Below are 22,990 nucleotides of genomic sequence, written 5' to 3'. Positions count from 1 at the left end.
CTCACGCAGAGGTGTATCTAGGCTTTTCCAGCACCCGGGGCAAGAATTCAATTTGGCGCCCCCCCACCAAGCAATTTGGGTGGTTGTCATGTGACCAATCACTCATATGTGATTTGCACACTTAGGGGTACTTTGCACACTACGAAATCGCAAACTGATTGTAGCGATGCCGAGCGCGATAGTACCCGCCCCCGTCGCACATGCGATTGTGACGCCCTGGACTAGTCAGGTCGTCCCAGGTAGTCCCATGCACACACACCCCCTACCTAAAAAGGTGACAGCAGCCAAACTTAAAAACCTTGTCACCACCCTCCAGGTTTGATGTCCACACCAGGGGGGGCGGAGCCAGGCGGTTGTCTCTGCCCACAGAGGAGTTCACAGGCCTGGACGCGGGAAAAAGACACAAGTTCAGTGTGTAGTAGTCTAGTCTTGACAGTGAAGGAGAGAGGTTGAGTTCAAGGGCAGACTTGTGACGAGGCCTGCCAATAGTCTAATCAGGTGGCTGGGTTGGAGCCCAGTCACCTCTGGCAAGGAGGCAGATGGTGGTGGCCGCCTGCAGGAGCTGGAATTACAGCCGGTGGAACCGTAGGGACCGGGGTCGGGTGGTACCGAACCGGGGAACCAATTGGAAACCGGAGCACCAGGAGGGGTACTCAGACCCAGTCCGAAGCCCCAAACCGGCAGGGCAGAGTCAAATCAACTGATTGAGGACTGAACTTAAGGACCTTTCCCACACAAGACCTGTTAGAAGACAACAGCCCAACCATACAGGGTAAAGCCACCGCCAAGGCATAGAGATCAAAGGGGCCAGCGTCTGCGGGCAAACAGGGCTCTTCCGACACCCAGCAAGCCGGGGAGCGGACTACCATTGCTTAGGCATAGGAGTCAAACATTCACACAGAGAGGTGCAGGAGAAAGGCGGAGACCACCAACCTGATAAGGGAGAAGCTGCAGCTGGCTGCAGGCCCCGTTCATCATCCCGTTTGGTTTACCAGAGACTCCAGTGTATTGTGTCATAGTGAGTACACCAGTGCCTTCGGGCCGCGCACTGCGCCGCACCGCACCAGCATCCAGCACGCACCTGTCCCCTCGCCTCAGCACCTCCCTCGGGCCCCCGGGACCATCACTCCCCTACCCACGGAGGGGTCAACACCAAGCTGTGCAACACCGTCCCCGGGAGGCCTAGTTAACGGCAGCGGTGGTGTCCATCCATTCACCACAACCCGTGGGTGGCGTCACGAACTTACATCCCTTCCAAACCACTGCGGCCCCGGCCGTGGAACTCCCCACCGAAGTCCCTGCGTGTAGCGCCAACCCCCTTGCAGAGAGACGTGAGGCGCTCGAGCCACCCACTGTACGAGCACGGATCCAAGCGGCTCGGCGGTCGCAGCCGAGCCGGCGGGGCGGTACACATCGACTCTTCTGGCGTCTGCGAACAGGATAGAACATCCACTTACCTGTGGAAATGCGCCTTGAAATTATCGTTAGCGGTATCCCGCTGAAAAGTTGCAGAATCCACCATCTTGGGCGCGAAAAGTTCCCGCCCGAGCCGTCTTCTCCAAGCAGAAAGGGCGCGAAAAGCAAAGCCTCGCCCCCGAGAGCAGAGCGGTGCCAAGAGCGAGCAGAGTGCCCGGAAAAGACCAAGGGGGGGCGGGTGAAGATCCAGCCTCATGTGACTGAGGAGATAAATGGCAGGGACTCCAGGACTCTGCCACCCGTCTGGTTCCTGGGCAAACAAGTTGCAACATGTCCGCCCCGTCTGAGAAGCCCGAATTCCCGAAGCCCGCACCCGGAACAGCGGCGTGGGTGGAAGCCCGTACGGCCATGATGTGCTGCTGAGGCACGCTACCTTAGGGAGCAATGGGCGGCCGAGATGGAGGGGATGTGAAGTGGCAGCCGTGTTGGAGGAAAGGGTACGCGACCCACGCCCCTATGTCCGAGAGGGACCGGCTGCTGCGGTTGAGGGACCCCGTCTGCTCCTGCCCTCCATACTGCCTCCTCCACTGCCCGTAGCAGTCGCCGCTACCTCTCCGCCCGGATCCCCACCCCCGTCACCGGTGGCAGATCCCGTCCCAGATGCCCAGGAGGAGCCGCCTGTGGCCACAGCACGCGGACAGCAACCCGATCGGCCCGCACTACCTCTGCTCCCGTGGAAAACTAAGTCCCGGAAGGTGTCCGCGCCTGATGTGGTCCCGGCCCCGGCAGTCCGCCCGGCCAGGGTGGAGAAGGGCGCTGCCCGGAAGAAGGCCCAGCAGGTGAGGCTGGCCGTCTCCGTGTCTCAGGCCTCGGCTGAGGTCCTTCGTGTAGGCCGCTGCCAAGCAGCAGAGCCGGCCGTGACACAGCGGGGTTCCCCACGGAGGGTGTCAGTCGTCGCTGGCACCGGGGAGCACCGACTGGGCCAGACCCCCGCGCAAGGAGACCCTGGACAGACAGACACCCCGTATTGGGAGCGGCGGCCAAACCAGCTGGGCCGGGAGATCGAGGCCTGTGAGAGGAGGAAAGCAGAAATCCTTGCCCGCACAATCCGGGAGAAGGAGAACCTGAGGAGTGCCACCTACCGGGTGCGGGGCCCGACCTTCCAAGGCCAAGTCCACCGGTTTGACTCCCAGCGTGGATGGGGGCTCGTCTTTGAACCGGGCCTGGAGGCCGAAGTTTTTGTCTCCCGACGGGATGTCAACTCCCACCTCCCGTTGGGCCATCCAGATCGGGATCTGGTTCCAGGAGATCTCGTGACCTACACCCAGCATTGTGGGGAGAGGGGCTGGTTTGCCCTCAGCGTTAAAAGGAGGGTGCGCCAAGATGTCCCGGAGCTCTCCCAGTCCCCTCCCCCACCTTACAGCCCTGAGGTTGCCGTCGAGGAGGAATATGAAGAGGAGGATCAGGAGTAAAGGCAGCGGATCCTGGTTGCCAAGTTGAACACAGTACCCCACTGGGACCAAACTGCCCGACCCATAGAGGGGTCAACACCAAGCTGCACAACACAGTCCCTGGGAGGCCTAGTTAACGGCAGTGGTGGTGTCCATCCATTCTCCACAACCTGTGGGTGGCGTCACGAACTTACATCCCTTCCAAACCACTGCGGCCTTGGCCGTGGAACTCCCCACCGAAGTCCCTGTGTGTAGCGCCAACCCCCTTGCAGAGCGATGTGACCCCCGGGTCCGTGAGGAGCTCGAGCCATCCACCGTACGAGAACGGATCCGAGCGGCTCAGCGGTCGCAGCCGAGCCTGCGGGGCGGTACATTATATCTTGTGATAGCTGCCGTAGCGAACATTATCGCTACGGTAGCTTCACATGCACTTACCTGCCCTGCGACGTCGCTCTGGCCGGCGAACCGCCTCCTTCCTAAGGGGGCGAGTCGCGCGGCGTCACAGTGACGTCACACGGCAGGTGGCCAATAGAAGCAGAGGGGCGGAGATGAGCAGGATGTAAACATCCCGCCCACCTCCTTCCTTCCTCATTGCAGCTGGGACGCAGGTAAGGAGATGTTCCTCGCTCCTGCGGCTTCACACACAGCGATGTGTGCTGCCACAGGAACGAGGAACAACATCGTACCTGTCGCTGCAGCGACATTATGGAAATGCCCGACACTACACCATCATACAATTTCGACACTTTTGCACTCGTTAATCGTAGTAAAAAGGATTCACACACTCCGATGTCGACAACGACGCCGGATGTGTGTCACTTTTGATTTGACCCCACCGACATCGCAGCTGCGATGTCGTAGTGTGCAAAGTACCCCTAACACTCATGTGGTAACAAGCTTCTCTTAATAATTCTCTCAATGTTCAATGAGAAACGTATGAAAAAAAGCTAATTGTCACATGCAAGTATGAAAATCACATATGAGTGGAGTAGCCATGTGGTGACCAGCGAGCAGAGCTGAATTGTGACAGTGGGTATATTACACACTGTTAGGGGTACTTTGCACACTACGACATCGCAGGTGCGATGTCAGTGGGGTCAAATCGAAAGTGGCGCACATCCGGCGTCGCTGTCGACAACGGAGTGTGTAAATCGTTTTTGATACGATTTCGACGCTTTTGCGCTCATTAATCGTATCAAAAGCGATTTACACACTCCGTTGTCGACAGCGACGCCGGATGTGCGCCACTTTCGATTTGACCCCACTGACATCGCACCTGCGATGTCGTAGTGTGCAAAGTACCCCTAACAGTGTGTAATATACCCACTGTCACAATTCAGCTCTGCTCGCTGGTCACCACATGGCTACTCCACTCATATGTGATTTTCATACTTGCATGTGACAATTAGCTTTTTTTCATACGTTTCTCATTGAACATTGAGAGAATTATTAAGAGAAGCTTGTTACCACATGAGTGTTAGGGGTACTTTGCACACTACGACATCGCAGCTGCGATGTCGGTGGGGTCAAATCAAAAGTGACACACATCCGGCGTCGCTGTCGACAACGGAGTGTGTAAATCGTTTTTGATACGATTAATGAGCGCAAAAGCGTCGAAATCGTATCATCGGTGTAGCGTCGGTCATTTCCATAATTTCGGAAGGACCGATGTTACGATGTTGTTCCTCGTTCCTGTGGCAGCACACATCGCTGTGTGTGAAGCCGCAGGAGCGAGGAACATCACCTTACCTGCGTCCCGGCTGCAATATGGAAGGAAGGAAGTGGGCGGGATGTTTACATCCTGCTCATCTCCGCCCCTCTGCTTCTATTGGCTGCCTGCCGTGTGACGTCGCTGTGACGCCGCACGACCTGCCCCCTTAGGAAGGAGGTGGTTCGCCGGCCAGAGCGACGTCGCAGGGCAGGTAAGTGCATGTGAAGCTGCCGTAGCGATGATGTTCGCTATGGCAGCTATCACAAGATATCGCAGCTGCGACGGGGGCGGGGACTATCGCGCTCGGCATCGCAGAAATCGGCTTGCGATGTCGTAGTGTGCAAAGTACCCCTTAGAACTGAGAATACTACACTACTTAATTTTGTAATTAAAGGGATTGTCCAGATTAGAGATGAAAATCTGCAGTGACTCTATTCGTCACTTCACGCTTCTGAATTCTTACAACGCATGCTCTGCACACTTTTAGGATTCTCCGGTGCCAGTGACGAGAATGGACGATCATGTGAGCACAAGTATGAGATTTGTATACTTCTAGCCACATTCTGGTTTGATGTGTCCAGCCTCAGTCAATTCATTTTCATTGAGCATGTCTGTTCAGCACGTGACCACATCTATGTAAATCGCATACTTGCAGCTTCATAACCTCCCACTGTCACTGCCGGCATCAGAGAATCCTGACAGCGTGCAGTGTGCACACTGTGAGAATTCAGAAGTCTGCAGTCACATAGATTGACACAAGGAGTGACTGCAGGCTCATCACAAACTTGGACAACCCCTTTAATGCTCCTAACAACATAAATAAAAACATAGTAACCCTTAACTTGTCAGACGGCACAAGACTTTATTAAAGAGAGTGTCCACTACTTTAACACTGAAGACCTTTCCTTAGGATAGGTCACCAATGTCTGATTGGTCGGGATCCGGCACCTGGCACCCCCGCCAATCGCCTGTTCTAGGTGCAATGTCGGTGGTGGCAGGTGGCCGGAAGTGCTCAGTTCTGGATCTGCTCCGTCTTCTGATAGTGGCAACAGGTTCCTATTAAAATCAATGAGACTGATGTGCAGTACCCGGCCGCGGACACCATCAGAGGACGGAGTAGATCCAGAAATAAGCATTTCCGGCCACCCGCACCAAGAACAGCTGATCAGTGAGGGTCCCATTGTGCTCACATCAGAAGCAATGCGCAAGTGGGACCAAGGCCTAATGATGGGACATAGTATCACAAATAAACATTTATGTCGCGGGCGGGGAGGAGGGTGTCAGCACACTACGCTCACCCCCTTCTGCTCGGGTCCGGCGGCTGCTGCTCAGTGGTGGCTCGAGCGGTGGGCCGGATCCCGGGGGTTTCTCGAGCGGCACTCCTCGCCCGTGAGTGAAAGGGGATTGTTGTATGTGGGGATGATTATTGTCCGTGACGCCACCCACGGTTGTGGTGATTTCACCACCGCTGCTCTATACGAGGCTCCCGGGGATGGTGATGCGGAGCAGCCAGGTGTTGTGTTGCCCCTCCGTGGGTAGGGGTTGGTGATCCCGGGGCCCTGGTGATGGTGAGAGAGGTGCAGGGCCTGGTGGGCGCAGGGACGCGGGGGCAGCGCTGTGCCTTGCGGCACTGTGGTACTCACTCAGCCTGAGACGTGACACAGTTTTTACGGTAAACCAACGGCTGGATAGACGGTCCCACGGACGGCTGCACTTGCTCTCCCGGTAGGTGACGGTGATGTCCCTTTTCCTTGCACCTTGATGAACTGGTTGGTTGCGATGGGTCCCCACCGGTAACCCGCTCCCCGGCTTCAAGCTGGACCGGGGGGGCTCTACTCTTTGCCCGCAGGCGCTGGCCCTAAGAAACGGGTGCCTTGGCGGTGGCGGTGTCTCTTCTATACTGGCTGGGCTGTTGCCTTCAATCGGGACTTTGTTGTGGGGGGATCTACGTCCCCTTCACTGACAGATTTGGCAAATTTGGCGACTCCTAGCCTTGCCGGGGTCCGAGAGGCCCCTGCCCTGGTGCTGACTGTCCTTCGGAACACTGCTCCAGACCACCGGGCACACAGCCAACGGGGTCCTTCCAGGAACTTCCAAACGGTCCCCCTCCAGACAGTCACCGCCGTTGCTGACCTTGCTGACCTGGTCCTACACAAAGCTGGACCCTTCAGGCTTTCCTTCTTTCTTGTCACCTCACTTGCTTTCCTCCTTTTCCACTTTTCTACTTTCACTTTCTTAACTCCTTTGCTTAGCTCCTCACTCCTGCTCCTCCCTGAGCTATCTCTTTCCACTTCCTCCTCCAAACTCTATCTGCCTGGTTTCTCCCGCCTCCAGAGCTGTGACCTCCTCGGTGGGCGGAGCCAACCGCCTGGCCCACCCCCTGGTGTGAATCATCAGCCTCTGGAGGAAGGCAACAAGGATTTCTGGTTAGCTGTGGTGTTCCTACCTGGGATGTAAGGTGTGGTGGTGTGTGACCTGTGTCCCCTGGTTTGCCCAGGGCGACACGTTTACATTCAGGTACCTTATAGATGATGTTGCCTCTGAGTCGTTTCTTTCTATCCACCTTCTCCTGACACCATGATGACTTTTCATATTCACATCTCATCTCTGCAGATTTCCATCTTCTCCGGTCTTCTGCAGCACATCCCATCACGATGCCCCTAAAATAGCAGAACGATTATAATACTTCTACTTAAAAATATCTGCCCTACACTGTGCCCCCTCACTGTGTTCTCTGCAGAAAATATGACCCACACACTGCCCCTCTTATCTTACATGCCCCACACACTTCCTCTCCTTTCCATACTACTCTTCACACTGTGCTCTCACTGTATCACCCTATACTGCTCAGTCTTTATACTGTCCCCTCTCATCACACCCCCTCCTCGCTATGGCCTCACACTGTCCTCCAATTCTGCCCCCTCTCCATGCCATGTCCCTCCACTACCCAGTCTCTATTCTGTGCCCCCTCACATTTTTCTCATCCCTTACTGTCTTCCTCACTACCTCCTGCATGTCCATATACTTTTCCACCTCATTCTCCATCCTGCCCACTTGCTCCTCATACTATGTCACTCTTTATTCTGTGTCCTCAAAATTTTATTCCCATTTGCTCCCCATACCATGTCTATATACGTCACCACTCCCTCTCCCCATACATCACCCCGCATCCTCCCTCTCCCTATACATCATCCCACATCCTCCCTCTCCCCACATCCTCCCTCTCCCCATACATTATCCCGCATCTTGTCTCTCCCCATACATCACCCCTCATCATCTCTCTCCCCATACATCACCCCTCATCATCTCTCTCCCCATACATCACCCCTCATCATTTCTCTCCCCATACATCACCCCTCATCATTTCTCTCCCCATACATCAACCCTCATCATTTCTCTCCCCATACATCATCCCTCATTATTTCTCTCCCCATACATCATCCCTCATCATTTCTTTCTCCATACATCATCCCTCATCATTTTTGTCTCCATACATCATCCCCCATCATTTCTCTCCCCATACATCATCCCTCATCATTTCTCTCCCCATACATCATCCCTCATCATTTCTCTCCCCATACATCACCCCTCATCATTTCTCTCCCCATACATCACTCCTCATCATTTCTCTCCCCATACATCATCCCTCATCATTTCTCTCCCCATACATCATGCCTCATCATTTCTTTCCCCATACATCATCCCTCATCATTTCTCTCCCCATACATCATCCCTCATCATTTCTCTCCCCATACATCACCCCTCATCGTTTCTCTCCCCATACATCACCCCTCATCATTTCTCTCCCCATACATCATCCCTCATCATTTCTCTCCCCATACATCATCCCTCATCATTTCTCTCCCCATACATCACCCCTGATCATTTCTCTCCCCATACATCATCCCTCATCATTTCTCTCCCCATACATCATCCCTCATCATTTCTCTCCCCATACATTACTCCTCATCATTTCTCTCCCCATACATCATCCCTCATCATTTCTCTCCCCATACATCATCCCTCATCATTTCTCTCCCCATACATCGTCCCTCATCATTTCTCTCCCCATACATCATCCCTCATCATCTCTCTCCCCATACATCATCCCTCATTATTTCTCTCCCCATACTGTGCCCAAAGATGCTTCTCCTCCCCAACCTCTCTTCCGACCATACTGTCAAAAGATCATTCCCCTCACCCCTATCGTATCTATAGATACTGCTCCCTTCCCATCCTCTCTCCTCCATACTGTCTTTAGATACTGCCCCCTCCCCAACCTCTATCCCCTCATAATGTGTCCACTAATAGTTCCCTCTCCCCACCATCTGTCCCCCCATTCCGTGTGCATAGATACCTCCCCCCTCACCCCATAATGTTCCTCCGTCTGTGTCTTCAGCTCCACAGTGGAGTACTTATCAGCGTTTCTCTGCCGCCTCTGCGTTGAGGGCCTGACTTCCGGGTCAGCAGTGTGATCAGCTGACATGATCACATGAAAGCCGTCGCTCTGACCCGGAAGTCAGCTCCAGGCATCACCGCTTCACTTGTCCTCGCGTCTGACAGATACGAGGACAATTGAGCAGTGGGAACTGCGCGCTGCACTTTCTATGAGTGCGGCTGTCAGTCTGACCGCCACGCTCAGAGAATAGCGGCTCCCACTGCAGAGCGGCAACCGCAGCCCACGTGGAGACTTTCACAGCGCTGCATCAGGCGCCCGACAGCGCCCCCCACACAGTTGCGCCCGGGGCAAATGCCCCGCCAGCCCCCCCCTTAGATACGCCCCTGAGCTCACGTTACCCCCTGCAAAGTATGATGCCAACACAGTCCTCCCAACACAGTAACTGCTGCCCTAGTGCCTTCAACAGTGATGTCCCCACCGCTCCCATCCCCCACACACATCATGAGGCCCTCTAGTGACACTTAACACAGAGTGATGGCCCCCCACAGTACAAGAACATAGTATGAGAGCCCCCACAGTCCTACATCACAGTATGTGTCCTAATAGTCTCAAAACATAGTTTGACACCCCTACTGTCTACAACACAGTATGACCCCTCCCACAGTTCCACAACATAGTATGATGGTCTCCACACTTTCACAATAAAGTATGATGGTCTCCATAGTTCAACAACATAGTATGATAACTCCCATAGTTCCACAACACAGTATAACATATTATAATGCCCTCACAGCCCTCCATACAATATGAGGCCCCCACATAGCTCTCCACACTGCATAATGGCCCCCACACAGCACTCTACACATTATAAGGCCCACAAACAGCCCACCACACAGTATAATAGTCAGAAAACAGACCTCCACATAGTTGATTGCACCCACATAGAGTTGATATGTGGTGCCCCTGAGGCTTCAGTCGTCACAGGGTACTGCACGTCACCAGAGGTGCAGTATTAATCCCAGATACGGAGGAGGTCATTGCCGGTAAACACCACAATCCACAACACACAGTTAGTTGCCCTCTCACTGGGACTGGGCTAGGGTAGGGACTTGGGGGGTGGCTATCACTAAAGTAGTGGACCTCCTGCCCACTAGTTCAGCAACTCAGGGGGCAGAGCTAGGCACAGAGAGATAGAGGGAAGTAGTGAGTTAGCAGTTTCACGGCAGACAGTCTGAGGAGGGAGAAAGAAGCAGAGCTGCAGGAGAGAGGTCCTGGGGACGGGAGGCTGGAGGAATTTGTCCCAGGACCAGGAGTGAGTACAGAAGGGGGAGTAAGGCGACATACACACACACACAAGCAGACTAGCACAGACAAGGAACAAGTGAGATGTGGGGAGAACACGGTCGTTGAGGGGAGAGCTGCGCCATAGCTCCCTCAGGACTGAGCGCACAGAACAGGGTGCGGAGCCCTAGGCTGGTGGGCACTTCATGTCCCACCAGCAGAATCTGCCGGGCTGAGGATATCAAGTCTTCTGGCCCACACAAAGTCCCCGGGGCACAGCAGCATATAGAGCCAGGAGTCGTGACAAAAGAGCGGCACCAGTAACGGACTCGCGCTGTGACTCGCCCACCCCAGGGCTGTGGGACACCCGGTGCCGGGCCGGACTAGTCCGGTGGTAGTCAGTGGTGGCTGGGCCCGGCTCCGTGGCCCTGGTGGGTGTCAGTAGTTTATGTGGCTCGCTTGTTAATGGTTGTGTTCGTGACGCCACCTGTGGTATGCGGCTATTAAGCCGCCGCTGCTGTGTGAGGCCTCCGGGATGATGTTATAGCAGCAATGGTAGTACTGCTCCCCACAGGTGGAGCAATGCCCGGGGCACAGTTGGTGCTTGTGAGTGTCTATGCAGATGGAATAACAGAGGCAACTCCAAGGGTGCAGTTCAAGTTCTTTACTCACAGTTCTTGTCAGGGTAGCAGGACCCTCGGACTGCTGGGACCACTGTCAGGGACCTCCGCCTTCTGGGTGATTCAGAGCGTGAAAGCCGGTACCCTTCTCTTAGTGTCTCCTTCTCTGCTGTCTTCACTAGCCTTGCCTTAGTTAGGATGGACCTGGCTTGGCCTCCATTACAGCCTCCAGGCTGGGGGGTCACCTGTCGGCTGATTACCCCCTTTTCTGAAGGTCTGCTCTGGGTTCTGGCCCTGGGAGCTTGCAACGTCCCTGGGCCTTGGTTTTTACTGTTTCGAGATTGTCTTTTCACTCCTCCAGTCTCTAGGGACCGTCCCCTGTCGCAGCTAATCACTCCACCGATGTCACTGTGGACCAGGCCACCGCAGCCTGCAACTACCCGTAGCTGCCTCTAGGCCCTCGGCTTCGGTACCTAACAAGGACTGCTCGTGGTACCTACAGGACTACCCGCGGCCCAGCGACCCTTTCTTTCCTTCTCTGCGTGGTGTCACCTGGACCTCTGGGTCCCAGGTTCTTCACCAGGAAGCGTCTCCTTCAGTTCCTCTGCTCCTGACTGACATGGAGCCTTTCTTTCCTTGTTTCTTTCTTTCTTTCCTCCTTGCCTGCCTCCAGCAGGCCTCCTCCTCCCTCCTTGCTCTCGTTCTTCTTCTCCAACTACATGCTGGCTCCTCACTCTTTCACTCCCTGAGGTAAACTGAAACTAACTTGACCTTCCTTTCTCTATCTGCTCTCTGGTGGCTCCTCCCACCTCCCCAGTTGCTAAGCTACCACCCTATGGGAGCAGGGATGGGTCTTACAGCCCCTCTCAACATGCAGCATGGGAGGGTTGCCTGCCACTTTCCCTGGTCCTGTGTGTCCCTAGCAATGGGTGTAGTGTGAATTTACCAGGGGACCGGAGTTCACTCTCTTCCTCTCCCAGAATGGGGCATCACACCGCTGATGGGGTGCAATGACCTGTGGCGATGGAAGCCTCAGGGGCGCCACACTCCCCCACAGCAAATCCCAGCACGTCCTCGGGCTGAAAAACAACAAAAACATATGGAGAACTGCAAAACATTTTTGGTATGCAATAACATAAACTGTAAAACATTTCTTCCCTTTATGGGAGGCACATATCATGAACGTTGCAAACTTCTTATAAAGAAACTATGTGTGCACTTCCAGTCCATTGCACGGTTCAGGCAAATCCCCCATAATTCTGGTAGGGGGCACAACGGGTGCAACTAATTACATCTTTGGCTACTACAAGTCCAGTAGCCCGGCAGTTCGTTTCTTTCAATCAAACAATAATGGGACAATCGACCAGCCATTAAGTCCAATGGCCTGGTTACATAAGACACATACACAACATACCAGCCACTAAGTCCAGAGGCCTGGTAGGACATAACACATACACTTCCACCGGGGCCCACATTCCAGTTCAGTGGCCCGGTAGCACATAACATGGGGGTGACGTCTTCAAAAAGCATCAGGGGCAGTACAGCAGGAAAGGGTGTCATCTTCGAAAAGAATAAGGGGCAGACAGGGGCTATATACAGTTCAGCAACTCCTTACTTCTTTACATGTAGGGATTCTTCTCCGGCTCCCCACCCGGCAGCAGGTAGACAGCGGTCAGCACAGTCTGCGTCTCCTGCGTGGCTGTAGCAGGCCTGCTGCAAGATGCTGTGGCCTGGGCCTGCTCTGAGGTAGTGCTGCTGGCTTGCATAGGGTTACTGGCTGGCGCGAGGCTGCTGGCTTGCAGGGGGTTACCAGCCATACGGCGCCACTCTGGATCTTCCGGGGCTGCCTCCTTGTCTTGGCGGGCCGCGCCTGGCATGGCGGCGGCCTGGGTTGGAGTCGCTGCTGCGGTGTGGATGGGTGTCGCTCCGGCGGTGAGATCTTGGCGGGCCGCACTTGGCGTAGCTGCGGCCCGGATCGGCGTCGCCGTGCCGGGCGTCCCTCCAGGGACCGCGGGCATGGCAGCGGGGGTTGGGGCTCTCGCGCTGGCAGGGGCATTAAATGACTCACCCCTCAGTAGCATCTCCGGTGTTCTGGTGGTCGCTGTCTTGCTGCAGGGTGCTGGTATCGGAGCTGCGGTCGTGGCACGCGTGCCTGCAGGAGGACCGGGCAGGAACCCCACCTGGCAATCCGGGTTCCGCCGGCTGGGGGTGTCACTCTCTTTACCCGGCTCTGCAGCGGCTGCTGGATCTTCTCCGCTCTCCAGGACGCAGGACACAACCCGGTTCTGAGGTGCGTGTCCCGGCTCGGCCACTCCTCCTCTGGCCGCTCGTTGCTCGGCGTCCATCCTTTTAGCTTCTTCACGCGCCATCTTTTCTTCCTCCGCCTTCTATGGCGGGCACCGCTTCGCGCGCTTTTCTTGGACAAGGGGGCGGGGCTTCTCTTCGCGCCCTTTCTTCTTGCACGCCCCCCTTCTTCCCGCTCTCAGCAGCGCTAATGGCGGCGGTTTCTCAGTAAAGTACACAGTCTGTCACACGGTTCTTCAGGCGCACAGTACCCGGTGTGACCGGGCACGAAATCCTGTTCGTGACGCCAAGTTTGACTCGCCCACCCCAGGGCTGTGGGACACCCGGTGCCGGGCCGGACTAGTCCGGTGGTAGTCAGTGGTGGCTGGGCCCGGCTCCGTGGCCCTGGTGGGTGTCAGTAGTTTATGTGGCTCGCTTGTTAATGGTTGTGTTCGTGACGCCACCTGTGGTATGCGGCTATTAAGCCGCCGCTGCTGTGTGAGGCCTCGGGGATGATGTTATAGCAGCAATGGTAGTACTGCTCCCCACAGGTGGAGCAATGCCCGGGGCACAGTTGGTGCTTGTGAGTGTCTATGCAGATGGAATAACAGAGGCAACTCCAAGGGTGCAGTTCAAGTTCTTTACTCACAGTTCTTGTCAGGGTAGCAGGACCCTCGGACTGCTGGGACCACTGTCAGGGACCTCCGCCTTCTGGGTGATTCAGAGCGTGAAAGCCGGTACCCTTCTCTTAGTGTCTCCTTCTCTGCTGTCTTCACTAGCCTTGCCTTAGTTAGGATGGACCTGGCTTGGCCTCCATTACAGCCTCCAGGCTGGGGGGTCACCTGTCGGCTGATTACCCCCTTTTCTGAAGGTCTGCTCTGGGTTCTGGCCCTGGGAGCTTGCAACGTCCCTGGGCCTTGGTTTTTACTGTTTCGAGATTGTCTTTTCACTCCTCCAGTCTCTAGGGACCGTCCCCTGTCGCAGCTAATCACTCCACCGATGTCACTGTGGACCAGGCCACCGCAGCCTGCAACTACCCGTAGCTGCCTCTAGGCCCTCGGCTTCGGTACCTAACAAGGACTGCTCGTGGTACCTACAGGACTACCCGCGGCCCTGCGACCCTTTCTTTCCTTCTCTGCGTGGTGTCACCTGGACCTCTGGGTCCCAGGTTCTTCACCAGGAAGCGTCTCCTTCAGTTCCTCTGCTCCTGACTGACTTGGAGCCTTTCTTTCCTTGTTTCTTTCTTTCTTTCCTCCTTGCCTGCCTCCAGCAGGCCTCCTCCTCCCTCCTTGCTCTCGTTCTTCTTCTCCAACTACATGCTGGCTCCTCACTCTTTCACTCCCTGAGGTAAACTGAAACTAACTTGACCTTCCTTTCTCTATCTGCTCTCTGGTGGCTCCTCCCACCTCCCCAGTTGCTAAGCTACCACCCTATGGGAGCAGGGATGGGTCTTACAGCCCCTCTCAACATGCAGCATGGGAGGGTTGCCTGCCACTTTCCCTGGTCCTGTGTGTCCCTAGCAATGGGTGTAGTGTGAATTTACCAGGGGACCGGAGTTCACTCTCTTCCTCTCCCAGAATGGGGCATCACACCGCTGATGGGGTGCAATGACCTGTGGCGATGGAAGCCTCAGGGGCGCCACAGCTGCCTGCCATACGGGACAGGAACGGAGCCAATCCAAGGACTCAGGTCCCAGCGTAGCTTCAAGCCACAGGGACTCACACAACACAGTTCAAGTAGGAAGGACTGACAGAAAGAAACACCGGTTCTGGCCTCCAAACTATCCGGGATCGGCTGGAGCCCATGACAGCGGAGTCTGTCAGTTCAAAGGCGATGACATCTCAGTGAGTAAAGAACTTTGATTGCAATCCCTATGTCGCTCCCTTTCTTCACCGCCTCCAACCCTGTGCTCCTATCTTGGCCGCGCACCACAGGTGGCATCACGAATAACTACTATCCCCATCATCATCCCCCATTTCTTGACACCGCCGGGGTCACGAAACTGGGTCTAGCTACTGTGACATCCCACCCTCTAAACAGGCCCAGTAATGATTAAACCCCCAGACCCCGTGGGCGAGTCAGATGGCCCTCAAAGCTCCCCACAATTTATAGTGGCCCCATACTCATTGATAAAAAAATGTAAAAAAAGAAAACTACTCACCTCTCCCCTGTTTCTCAGCTGGTGAGGTATCTGCAGCTTGTCTCCTTGAGCTATGCAACAGTGGGCGCGATGTAGAGATAATCATCGCACTCAATTCACTGAGACATCGGCGCACAGGTTGAATTATAGATCAGGGAGTTGAGAGCTCCCTATTTCATCATTACTTTCAACTATATGCGCATCCAGGATTCAGGTTCAATTGAAAGCATGACAGTGGAGGGCCCTATAGTGACCACATGATCTGCTCCTATTAGTGGCATGCCACTGGGTTTGGGCTAACACAGTGATTATCTATATTTACATCCATATAGTAGCCTAAACAGATGTTCATCTTTACACTGTTCTGCTGCCAACAGTGCCTATAGGGCCATCCTTAACCGGGCATCTACTCTCTGTTCATTATATCATCCATACTGTAGTACTACTGTTGATGGGGTTGCCATTGCTGGCTCTAAACTGCAACACATTTTCTTGTCTTCCCTGTCCGAACTCTACACTGAGCTGCTTTTGCTGCAGCTAGTTCACAGCCACACCAGCCACACATCTACTGGCTGTCCACTGTGTTTCATAATACTAGACTGTACTGCTGCTGTTGCTGGTCCTAATATGTCCACATATCTTTTTAACTTCCCCATGCATATTTTCTACCATACTGCTCCTGCTGCAACCACTACACAGCAATATATCACGTGGCTGCCCACTGTATTTCATAGTTGTAGACAGTAGTACTGATGTGGGAAATGTACTATCTTGAGGGTGCACAAACGTGAAACACCTCCCAAAACAGGGCACATTTTTTAAAAGGCATGGTGACAACAACTATAGCTTCTTCACTTTGAAAAGAGTACACCTGCTTTGTCTTTCTAATAAATGGGATGATTTGGGGGAGACTTGAGAAAAAAGCCTTTGTACTTGCCGAATCATTTTGAAAGGGACAATTTTTCCACTTCTGGTTGAGATAAAATAAAGTCTTCTCTTTCAATACAGTATACCTATTTTGTCTAAAGGATAATTTTTGGATGGCTTGAAAAAAGTCTTTGAAATTGCCTACTCATCTTGTGAGTAACAAACCAGTTGTGGACCCCGAAAAGGGATCATTTTTAAATCTTACTTGAAAAAGAATTACGTATTCATGTGTAAACCTGTACATCTTGTCTTCCTAGTTAAAGGGATCATTTTGGGATTCCTTGTGCAAAAATTCTCCTTTTGCACTGCCTGTGTATAAATACAAGTTTATCTCAATAAATTAGAATATCATCAAAAAGTTAATTTATTTCAGTAATTCAATACAAAAAAAAAAATTGCATGTATTATATAGAGTCATTACACACAGAGTGATCTATTTCAAGTGTTTATTTCTGTTAATGTTGATGATTATGGCTTACAGCCAATGAAAACCCAAAAGTCATTATCTCAGAAAATTAGAATATTATATGAGGTGCTCCTGAGAAGTCTTTGGCTTTGTGATTTTTTTTAGTTTCTATGGTAACGAATGTTACATAACATGAAAGCCTTATGTGTCTAATATATGTTTTCCAAATTTTGTGTTTGTTGCTTATGGCAACAGTGTTTTACGCACGTGGGAAAACAAAATGCGATATTCACAGCAACTGAGAGCAGAGGAGTGATAAAATTCTTGTTTCTGCAAGGAAAGTCCGCTAAGGATATTCATGGTGATATGTCGCAGAGATTGGGGGGATTAATGCCCTTCATATTCCACAGTTAAGAACTTGGTTGCCAAATTTAAAACAGCCCACTTCAGCACCAATGATGAGGAACATCCTGGATGACGAGAGTGATTGTTGTTTTGGAGACCGTCGATGCTGTGCACAACCTCATACTGGAGAATCGTCGAATTTCAGCATAGCAATAGCAGACATAATGGGGATTTACCATGAACGTGTTTGTGTCATTATCCATGAACATTTGGACATGAGGAAGCTATCTGCAAAGTGGGTCCCCAAAGGTTTGACAACAGATCAGAGAAGCATGTGTGAAGCCCCACAGGTGCAGTGTCGGTGCATTACCTTCAGGGACTCCACTCAGCTGGATCTTGTCACAGGTAGGAGATCTTCTTCTTGTCGTGACGCCACTCTCAGTATTGCGGCCAGTAGGGACCGCCACTGCAGGTTGAGGGACGCCTGGGGCTGATGGTGAGTGCAGTTAGTTGGAATAGCCTCCTGAGAGTGAGGCAAGCCCCAGGGCCCTGTGTAGGTGTGTAGAACCACAAGGCGCAGAATAACTCCACACAGGCAGAATGTCTTTCAGGGTTTTTACTCACTTCAGGTGGCAGGGTGAGTAACCCGGGCGTAGCTGGGATGAACCAGGCGGGAACCAGGTATCCTTCAGGCTGACTTCTGATGGTGACTACCAACTTGCCTTCCTTAGCCCTTGGTGGTTTGGGGTGACCCCGACTTTTAGTCCCTATGGGGGTCACCCAGGGAAGTTGCTGAAGCCTCACTCCCCTTCGTTTGCCGTTTGCTTGTGGCCTGGACCAGCTCACTCCAGCTGCTTGCCTCCTGTGAGCTATGGGCCCTAACTGTGGCTACGTGGCTGCGGCTTTTGTGGTGTTGTGGTGTGGGCTTTGAGGGCCCCACACCGGCAGGTTTAGCAGGGAAAGGTGGATCTATCCCCGCTCCGGGATCTGCCGCCCGTTTGGGCCTGGTTCTCCCTAGCAGTCTCCTTACTTCCCACTCTGTGCTCTCTCTCTAGCTGGAGATGGGTTTCGGGTAGCACTCCTAGGTGACCGTTCTCCCCCGTCGGTAGCCACTGCGCGGACGCTGTCAGACTCCAGCAGCCCAGGGGAAGGGGTCAGCTCTCCTCGGAGCTCCCTGGACTCTGCTCTGAACCGGCTCACATCTGGGACCTTCACTGCTGCTCCTGTCAGAGCTTCACTTTTCTGCTCCTCACTCCTCCACACTCTGCTGCAGACTGTTTACTCCTCCTTCTCTTTTCCCTTTTGTGCCTGCCTACGCCACCTAGCAACCAGATTCTCTTACCACACCCCTTGAGAGGAGATGGAGGCTTTTGGCCCCCTCCACTATTCCAGTGAAGGTGAAGGCTTTTCCCCCTCCTGGGATCCCCAGGGGTCCTCTCATAGGTACATGTGTGAGACCTGATCACTATGCGCCTGTGTAGTCACACCTCGGTCAGCCTTCTGGATTACCTGTATTGTACTGTCCCCAGCATGGGTGCAGTACTCAGTGGTGCCTGACCAGGTCAGGGGCGCCACATTCCCCCTTAGTTATCACCAGCACGTCCTCGGGCTGCAAGACAACATTTTAAAATGCATAAAACATTAAAACATGTAAAACATTTTTAAAAGCACCAGGTACCATACATCACCACCCTCCACCCACAAGTCCGTTAACCCACCCAAAACCCTCTCACGTTGGCCGCGCCTTCAGCCACTTCTGGCAGGATGTAGAGGCGGCTTTCATGGGCTGGTGGTTTCAGGGTATACCTGGCCTGGTGAAGCCGCGCCTTCAGCCACTTCTGGCAGGATCCAGAGGCGGCCTTCACAGTTGATGCTGACCAGGTACCCTCTTTGTGGTGGAGAGCCAGGCCCCATAAACAGGCATGCTCTCTGGTTGCAGGTAAGCCAAGGCCCTATATACGGACGTGCTCCCTGGTTGCAGACGAGCCAAGCCCCTAAACAGGCTGACTCTGGTGGTGGTGGTGCCCTCTGGTGTAACTATTTACACTGCGAGAGTTTGTGGCTATAGCCAGTTCATAGCCTTAAGGTTCATGGATTTCTCACATTAGTTCATGTGGGCACATGCTTAAACTTATAAACGTTGCAAACTGGTCAAAACTGTAACTTGCTGTACTTCTTTCTTTACTTTACATAGATTCCTCCTTACCAGGGCTTGGGCCTGTAGGGCTGCGGCACCTGTTGTTTTCTTCATTTCTCTCATCATCGGAGGTAGTCTCATCAGTGGGTCCTTTATCTTTCCTTTCTTCAGCAGGCCCAGGCAGGGATCTTTTTGGCATGATTGCTGCAGGAGTCGTCTTGGGGGTATGCGGAGGGAGTATGTACTGGTCCACCAACCATTGTGGAAACTTGGCCTCCATGTCAGCCTTCAGCTGCCAGTATGCGGGGTCCTCCCCCAGCGTGGGCTTTCCAGCAGGGACCTCTTTGGACTGGGGAGCGGTGTCTGCTCTGGCCTTGCAGGCCGGGGTATATGGTGATGCCATCTTATCTTGGCGGGCCGCGCCTGACATGGCGGCGGCCTGGTCTTGGCGGGCCGCGCCTGGCATGGCGGCGGCCTGGATGGGCGTTTCTGGCGCAGCTTGGATCGACGTCGCAGCTGTGATGGGGTCTTTGCAGGCTGGGCTGGGCGTCGCTGCCTCGATCGGAGCTTGGCGGGCCGCACCTGGCGGGGCTGCGGCCTGGTTCAGCACCTCACTTGCGGCGCGGACGAGCGTTGCTGCTGCGGTGGGGTCTCGGCGGGCCGGGCCTAACAAGGCGGCGGCCTGGGTCAGCGTCACACCTGCGGCGTGGATGAGGGTCGCGGTGGCTGCCGGTTCTCTGCGGGCCGGACTGGGCGTCGCTGCAGGGACCGGGTCTTGGTGGGCCGAGCAGGGCATCGCTGCGGCGGCCTGGGCTTGGCGGGCCGCACCTGGCGTGGCTGCGGCCTGGCTCAGCGTTGCCGCGCCGGGCGCCTCTTCAGGGACCGCGGGCGTGGCAGCAGGGGTCGGGGCATCCGGGCCGGCAGGGGTAATACTGGACTCACCCATCGGTGGCAGCATCGGGGTCTGAGTCGTTGCCACTCGGTCTGGCGCTCGGCGCGCGGCTCTCCCTTCATAGGCCTGAACCGCGGCAGCCATCTCCAGAAGTTCCATGCGTTCTTCTCTGATCTGCTCCACGACCCGGGTCTCCAGTCGGTCGCAGAACTGGGCCAGCTCCCGATACCACCAGGCAGCGGAGCCCGGTTCTGGGTTTCTGCGGTCAGACGCCATTTCTTCTGCGCCGTCTTCTGCACGATTTCCCAGCAGTGGACTCGTCGTTGCCTCTAGTAGCAAGCTGTTCAGTTTCCGCTCTGCCTCTTTCAGCAGCTCCTCTCCCAGCAGCAGGCTTCTGGCTCCCTTTCTGTCCCGACGTCTCTGGACGCTTCCGCTCTCTTCACAAGCGAGGTCAGAACTCTGCAGGGGATCTCTGGGTAGCCACACCTCTTCGTGGGCGGTAACTTCTCCCAGCGCGGGCTGCTGTTGTTTTTCAGCGCGCTTTTCATGGTGGCAATATGGCGGCGCTTCCAATTTTTCAAGCGGACCGCCCAGGCACATGGTCACCTGTCTGAACAGGTCTAGTCCTTATCCTGTTCGTGACGCCAGATGTGAAGCCCCACAGGTGCAGTGTCGGTGCATTACCTTCAGGGACTCCACTCAGCTGGATCTTGTCACAGGTAGGAGATCTTCTTCTTGTCGTGACGCCACTCTCAGTATTGCGGCCAGTAGGGACCGCCACTGCAGGTTGAGGGACGCCTGGGGCTGATGGTGAGTGCAGTTAGTTGGAATAGCCTCCTGAGAGTGAGGCAAGCCCCAGGGCCCTGTGTAGGTGTGTAGAACCACAAGGCGCAGAATAACTCCACACAGGCAGAATGTCTTTCAGGGTTTTTACTCACTTCAGGTGGCAGGGTGAGTAACCCGGGCGTAGCTGGGATGAACCAGGCGGGAACCAGGTATCCTTCAGGCTGACTTCTGATGGTGACTACCAACTTGCCTTCCTTAGCCCTTGGTGGTTTGGGGTGACCCCGACTTTTAGTCCCTATGGGGGTCACCCAGGGAAGTTGCTGAAGCCTCACTCCCCTTCGTTTGCTGTTTGCTTGTGGCCTGGACCAGCTCACTCCAGCTGCTTGCCTCCTGTGAGCTATGGGCCCTAACTGTGGCTACGTGGCTGCGGCTTTTGTGGTGTTGTGGTGTGGGCTTTGAGGGCCCCACACCGGCAGGTTTAGCAGGGAAAGGTGGATCTATCCCCGCTCCGGGATCTGCCGCCCGTTTGGGCCTGGTTCTCCCTAGCAGTCTCCTTACTTCCCACTCTGTGCTCTCTCTCTAGCTGGAGATGGGTTTCGGGTAGCACTCCTAGGTGACCGTTCTCCCCCGTCGGTAGCCACTGCGCGGACGCTGTCAGACTCCAGCAGCCCAGGGGAAGGGGTCAGCTCTCCTCGGAGCTCCCTGGACTCTGCTCTGAACCGGCTCACATCTGGGACCTTCACTGCTGCTCCTGTCAGAGCTTCACTTTTCTGCTCCTCACTCCTCCACACTCTGCTGCAGACTGTTTACTCCTCCTTCTCTTTTCCCTTTTGTGCCTGCCTACGCCACCTAGCAACCAGATTCTCTTACCACACCCCTTGAGAGGAGATGGAGGCTTTTGGCCCCCTCCACTATTCCAGTGAAGGTGAAGGCTTTTCCCCCTCCTGGGATCCCCAGGGGTCCTCTCATAGGTACATGTGTGAGACCTGATCACTATGCGCCTGTGTAGTCACACCTCGGTCAGCCTTCTGGATTACCTGTATTGTACTGTCCCCAGCATGGGTGCAGTACTCAGTGGTGCCTGACCAGGTCAGGGGCGCCACACATGCAAGTGAAAACTTCCTGGTCTATTTGTCAGCATTTCCGGACTGATAAGAACTTCCTGGATCAACTGGTCACTATGGATGAGACCTGGATTTATTTGTATGACCCTGAAAACAAGGAGCAGTCAAAAGAGGGGAGGCACAGTGGTTCTCCTCGTCCAAATAAGTTCAGCTTCAAAAATCAGCCACTCAGGGTTCACACTTGGGATTTTCTGGACCGCTTTAGTGGAAAGTCCTATCCCCCTCGTTGCGCTAGTACCCCGATTCTGGAGTGGGTGGAGAGCAGATCTAGAAGGCTCCGTTCTCGTCAGGTAAATTATCAGGTTGCCTGAAGCTACTCCCTGACCTAGGGTCCACGTACCCCGTCGTGCCCTGATCCCAGCCCGATGATTGTACAAGGCCGCTGGCTGTCCTCCTCGATAGTTCCGTGCCCCTTGTCACGATCCCCTGCAACCGGGGGTCCAGCTCCTACTAGGCCCAGACCATGTCTGCTACCTAGTAACTTCCAAGGAGCCCAGTTCCTGACCTCCTCTCTCCTTCAGCTCCAACACTACACTGACCTACTTCTGACACTCCTGATCTCCCTTTGAACCAATTCCCCAAGTGGGCGACCCTATTCCACTCAGGCCGTCCGCTGGTGTGTCTGGTGGGTGTGGTGCAGAGTGCATCAAGGACTTTACTAGCTGTTGTCGGCAACACCATGTAGTTGGGGACCCATAACCAAGGAGGAGGTCTATATTGCACAGACGGGCAGATTGCACAATACCCTGTGACGACCTGATAGTCCAGGGCGTCACACAATAAATAATGGGGAAAAGGCATAAATAATGCAGCAAAACTGCAATAGTCAGAGAGGATTGTTATTGTATAATATGGTGCAGACAGCGGCAAAAAGGAAAAAATCACAGGATTTCTGCAATGTGTGAACACAGCCTTATAGATACAAAAAAGCAACATGTCATATAGTGAAGCTTCTATAAATATGAGAATGTTCTGGCTGATACAATTATGAGTGAATGAACAGTCTGGAGCATCTGCTGAACATCCCTCACTGCCAAATGGGTGTGGTTTGGGGGCGTGGCTAGGGGGCATG

This window comes from Anomaloglossus baeobatrachus, chromosome 8 (assembly GCF_048569485.1).
Source record: "Anomaloglossus baeobatrachus isolate aAnoBae1 chromosome 8, aAnoBae1.hap1, whole genome shotgun sequence".
NCBI classification, from domain to species: domain Eukaryota; kingdom Metazoa; phylum Chordata; class Amphibia; order Anura; family Aromobatidae; genus Anomaloglossus; species Anomaloglossus baeobatrachus.
This window is presented reverse-complemented; position numbering follows the sequence as displayed.